We start from the raw sequence: 6231 nt of genomic DNA, 5'->3' as shown, positions 1-6231 counted from the left end.
TAAATCCTTTACCGAAATTGTCAAAACATATGAGATAGTTTGAAAACTGTAATTTTTCCAAAAAGAATCATTTCCACAATAAATAAGATATTTCATTTTCTTTCTAGATAGGAAGTGTAAAATATCTCTCTATGCTCATATACCAATATGTTAAGAAGTCATGAATGACATTATACCGAACAGCATGAAGAAAATGCATCTCTATACCTATATGTCACGTGTACATGTCAATGCCATGTATCTTAGAGATGAATCATGTACTCATACTCTCAGAATACTCAATCTCACTATCTCACACTTTCTGCTCATCATGCCCAATCACTCAGTACCGTATATGGCCAATTCGGCCTAGAGAAGATCCATCCCAGAATATATACATCAACAGACCAACAGTCACTCAGTACTGAGTACAGCCAATCCAGCCCATGAAGAAGATCCATCTCCAGGTATATAATGCTTCAGACAAGATCCATGTCCAAGGAAGATCCATCCCTCAGTATAATCAATCGCGCTCACTAGGGGTGTGTACAGACTCCGGAGGGACTCCTATAGCCCAAGCGGTATCATAAAATCAGTATAACTACTGCGGCGTACATCCTGATCCCATAACTCTTACTCATAATCAGGCTCTTGGCCTCACTCAATCATCAATCTCTCTAGTCTCACTCACGGGCTCACAATGTCATGAACTAGCCCGACAACAATGATATGATGTATCAACAAATAACAACTGAGACTGAAATATGATATGAATGCATAAATATGACTGAGTACGAAATGTCAATGAAATTAGTGAGACGACAGCAAGAAACGACCACTATGGGTCCTAACAATATTGACATAAAGCCTAAGAATGCTATCTAGCATGACTGACAACTCAATTACTTTATTACATGGTGAAAACACAGATATCAACAAAATAGGACCACTATACAATGCCATGGAAATAACAGAGCTACAATTCACAGGGTGAACACCCACACGCCCGTAACCTAGCATGTGCGTCACCTCAATACCAATCACACAATACGTAATTCAGGGTTTCATATCCTCAGCACTAAGTTTAGAAGTGTTACTTACCTTGAACAAGCCAATACCAATTCTGAGCAAGCCAAGCAATGCTCCAAAGATGCCAACACATGCGTAGCGACCTCCGAACGGCTCAAAACTAGCCAAAAGCAACTCAAATACATCAAATAAAGCCCTACGAAACAATTCCAAATGATAAAAAATCGAATCCTTAATCAAAATCCAAAATCGGCCAAAAAGGCCAACCCAAGCCCGCACTCGAAACTCGATAAAATTTACAAAATTTGATAGCCCATTCAATTACGAGTCCAACCATACTAGTTGCACTCAATTCCGGCTTCAAATCGATGTTCAAAACTCAAAAATTCATATTATAAAACTTTAGGCCAAAACCCCCAATTTTTTCTTTAAAATTCACAATCCAATTACCAAAAACGAAGATAGATTTATGAAATATAACCAAAACCGAGTAGAGAATACTTACCCCAATTCATATGGTGAAAATTGCTTCAAGAATCGCCTCAATTCGAGCACCATGGCCCCAAAAATGTAAAAAATGGTCGAAACCCTCGAAATAGAGTACTTTATAATCTGCCCAGGAATTTCTCTTATGCGAACGCGGGAAAACCATCACGTTCAAAATGAATCTGCCACCTAATACTCTACACGTTTGTGGCATATTCCTCGCAAACACAATTCACAATTGTTCCTCCTTACGAAATTGCATAAGTTACTTCGTGAACGCAAAGGTATACTCTCTTGTCCCAGCTTCTCATCTCTGCCCTACACGAATGCATACATAAGGGTGCGAACACGATGCCCAGACCTCACAAAGGCTCGCGAACACGATACCATTAACGCTAATGTGATGACGGAAAAAGGCCAACTCCACTAACATACTACGCGATCGCGTGCCTATCTTTGTAATCGCGAAGAAGGTTCGAAATACTACAAACAACAGCTACCAACAGTGAAAACATGAAGGAAAATGATCTGAAATCAATCCGAAACATGCCCGAACCCATCGAGACCCTTTTCAATCATACCAACAAGTCCCATAACATAACACGGACCTACTCGAGGCCTCAAAACACACATAACAATATCGAAACAATGAATCACACTTCAATTCGAAATCAATGAACTTTGAAACTTCAAACTTCCACAACTGATGCCGAAACCTTTCAAATCACGTCTGATTGACCTCAAATTTTGCACACAAGTGACATTTGACATTACAGACCTGCACCAACTTCTAGAATAAGAATCGGACGCTGATGTAAAAAAGTCCACTCCTGGTCAAACTTTCCAAAATTTGAACTTTCGTCATTTCAAGCCAAATTGTACTACGGACATCCAAAATCACAATCTGGATGCGGTCCTAAGTCCAAAATCACCTAACGGAGCTAACAAAACTATCAAAAATCCAATCCGAGGTCAAATACTAAAAAGTTAAACTTGGTCAACTTTTTCAAATTTAAAGCTTCCTAGTTGAGAATCATTCTTCCAAATCAACCCCGAATAACCTAAAAACCAAAATCAACGATTCACACAAGTCAAAATACATCATACGGAGCTACTCACGCCCGTAAACTACCTAACAAAGTGCAAATGCTCAAAACGATCGGTCGGATCATTACAGTATGATGTTTTTGAACTTGTATACATGTTTGGTTGGGGTATCGGGTGACACAAGCGCATTTCAGCGCATTATGTGAAAGTTGGCAAAAAGTTGAGTTTTAAGCTGAAATTTATTTGGTAATCGATTCTTGTTATTTGATGTTGTTTTGGTAGTTTGAGGTAGCGAGCAAGTTTGTAAGATATTATTATACTCTTGTGCATGTTAGATTTGGAGCCTGAGGGGCTTAGGTGAGTTTTGGATGCTTTGTTGGTTGAGTTGGAACAACTGAAGCACAACTGTTGTTGGCGTTAGATTGCAGGTCTCGTATTTGCTAATACCTGATCGTAATTGTGACCCTAGCATTTGTGATGTCAGGCCCACAAATGCGAAATATGGGCTGGGCAGGCATGCTTCGCAAATGCGAAGCAATGATCACATTTGCGATAGGAGGGTATCGCTTTGCGGTCAAGGGGTCGCTTTTGCGACAAGGGTGCTTTTGCGAGGGTGCATTTGTGACATCTGGGGCACTATTGCACTAGTCGCTAGTGTTTCGCAATTGCAGACATTGCAATTGCGAGCAAGAGTTCACAATTGCGATGTCTGCAGCTAGATAAAAGATGGAAAAGTCAAGACTTAGCTTATTTTATACTATTTTTCAACCCTAAACACTCTAGAGAAATTTTTGTAGAGGATTTTCTTTCCAAATTCCTTGGTAAGCATCTTTAACTAGTTTTCAGTCAATTTCAATTACTTTTCATGAACTTCTAATGTCAAATCTATGGATTTCATGGTAGAAATTAGGGGTTTTGGGTAGAATTTAGGCATTTTATAAAATTGAGATTTAGCCCTCAAATTGAGGTAGGTTTTCAAAATAAATCACATATTAGGGCTTAGGGGTGAATGGGTAATCGAGATCTGGTCCAAATCTCGGATTTTGACCAAGCGGGTCTGGGTTTGACTTTTATTAACTTTTTCAAAAATAATTAAATTGAGCCTTTTTTATTCGTGGGTAGTTTCTTAAGCTTGTTTTGAATTGTTTGATCGATAATTGACTAGATGCGGTTGATTTGGAGGCTTTTTCGAAAGGAAAAGCCGTAATTTATTGCTATTTTGTTGCAGAAGGAGGTAAATATCGTGGTTAGCTTTGACTCAAGGGACTTAGGACTTATTTGGTCTGTTTTCTACATGAACTATGTGTGGGACGACTTATATGCAATGTGACGAGTATACATACGTTGTCATGGGTTAAAGCATGCAGGTGAAATTTGTCTTATTTGTACCATGTTATTTCATTTACTATGCCTTCCATGCCTTAGCTATATTGTTTATTCTTTAACTGTTCGCTTTCGTGTTTATTGTTCATATTGAGGTTGTTGTGATATTGAAAGTAAAATTTGCTTATTCTAGCACCATTGTTGAAGCTGAAATTTGCTTCCTACCTTACTTGACACTTTGGGTTATTATTGTTACTTGGTGAGGAAGAGTAAAAATCAAAAAGGGTGTTGTCGTGTCATATTTGCATATTGTTATCATTGATTGAGTGAATCTAAAGATAAACGCACGAAGGGTAATGTCATGCATATGCTTTATTTATATTATATAGTGAGGATAAGATTAAAAGCACGAAGGGTGATGCCGTGCAATTGATGATTTCATTGCTTTTACTTGATACTCGGATTGTGAATTTAACTAGGCGATCTCGTTGCTTATTTCGGGAAGAGACTTACTTAGTGATTCTTTATTTGTTGTTCTGATTATTGCCCCTTTCGTATGCCCCCACTCATTATTACTTTTGATACTTTACTTGTTATTTTTGTTGCTTTATATATATATATAAGTGACTTGTCTTAGCCGCGTCACTATATCATCGGGGTTAGGCTCAATACTTACTGGTACATTGAGTCGGTTGTACTCATACTACACTTCTGTACTTCTTGTGCAGAAGCGGAGTCCCGAGAGGTATTTAGCGAATACCAGACGGTAATTCACTATCAGATATTTATTGCATGGTACTGTTTTATGTTATGTCATTGATCAGTTATCAGATATTATTGCTTTTCTTGGTATTATCTATTGTGTTGGCTTACCAGACATTCGACGTTAGGTGCCATCGTAACCTCGAGATTGAGATTTCGAATCGTGATAACAATTAACATTAATTTGCCGACATTACTACCTATCCTTTTTAAGAGTACTTTCTGATTAAGCTGATTTCCAAATACAAGTAGGAAAATTGAGTAAAAGTAGAAATAGACAAAGCTGACAGCTGATGCCAAACCGCGAGTCCGGAACCAAAATGTGGTTTTTTTTACTCAAACTACACAAATAGGTGGTAAAAAAAAGTTACATTTTTATATATAGCGCCACAATACCTGGCGCTATACATTAACAGTAACAGAACCATTAATGTATAGCGCCAGGTATTGTGGCGCTATACCTGGCCATGTCAGAGCTTTTACAGTATAGCGCCACAATACCTGGCGCTATACATTAACGGTTCCGTTACTGTTAATGTATAGCGCCAGGTATTGTGGCGCTATAATAGATTTTCCTGGTCCCACCAATAATTTCGGACTTCAATAATTCAAAAGCATATAGTGCCAACGTTTTTGGCGCTATACATATAAAAAAAATCCGGCTAGCCATTTCCTATATAAAGAGGTTAGGATTGTATAGAAATTCATCCAAAAAAATTTGATAACTCTTGTTGAAACGTTTATTGTTCTTAAATTCTTCAACAGTTTTTCATTATGTCTGAAGAGCGTAGAATAAGAGTTTCATTATATTGGGGGGAGGTGAGGTTGTGATAGAGAATAATTCTGTGGGCTACAGTTTACCTGCTCAGTGTCATGTTAAATTGCCACTTACAATAAAGTACGATAAATTGATATCGTTATTATGCAAAAAACTGAGTGTGAGGAAACGTTCAGTTATAGTTAAAGTAACCGGAAGATATCCGTATTCCGTCACTCCGCAAGGGGTTGTTTTTTACTCGGAGTTTAACATCGACGATGATGAAACTTTGAGTGATTTTTTGAGGACTCCGGACGAATGTCGGGAATTTCTTGTAATCACAATGTTGGAGATGTACGTGAAGGTCGAAGACGTTCCAAAAAACGAGGTTGTGCATAGCAGAGATAACCCTCAGTCATCGGGTGGTTATTCTGGAGCAGTTTTTGCCGGACAGGTTCCGGATGAAAGAGTTTTCATTGATTTAAACTTATCACCGGCGGCGAATGAGCAACGAGAAAATACTTTATACTCTGCTTTCCATAATTCATTAGACGAGTGGTAAGCTTTAATTTTCATTTGTGTTAATTATGTATATTTTTGGCGTACTTGAATTTGTATTAATGCTTATATATTTAATAGGGGGTACCGGCCAGATATGAATTTGACAAGTGGCCCATCCGGTAGTCATCACCTAATTGAAAACGTCCATCATGGAATTTCATCACATTACGACTTGTAAGTGAAGTGATATAAAACCATATGGATATCATTTATTAATTCAGTAGCTAATATTTTTGTGGTTGTGCAGTGAAAACGAGCAAGTTGAACCACATGTACTCACTCAATTG

This window comes from Nicotiana tabacum, chromosome 11, assembly GCF_000715075.1.
Source record: "Nicotiana tabacum cultivar K326 chromosome 11, ASM71507v2, whole genome shotgun sequence".
Lineage (NCBI taxonomy): Eukaryota > Viridiplantae > Streptophyta > Magnoliopsida > Solanales > Solanaceae > Nicotiana > Nicotiana tabacum.
This window is presented reverse-complemented; position numbering follows the sequence as displayed.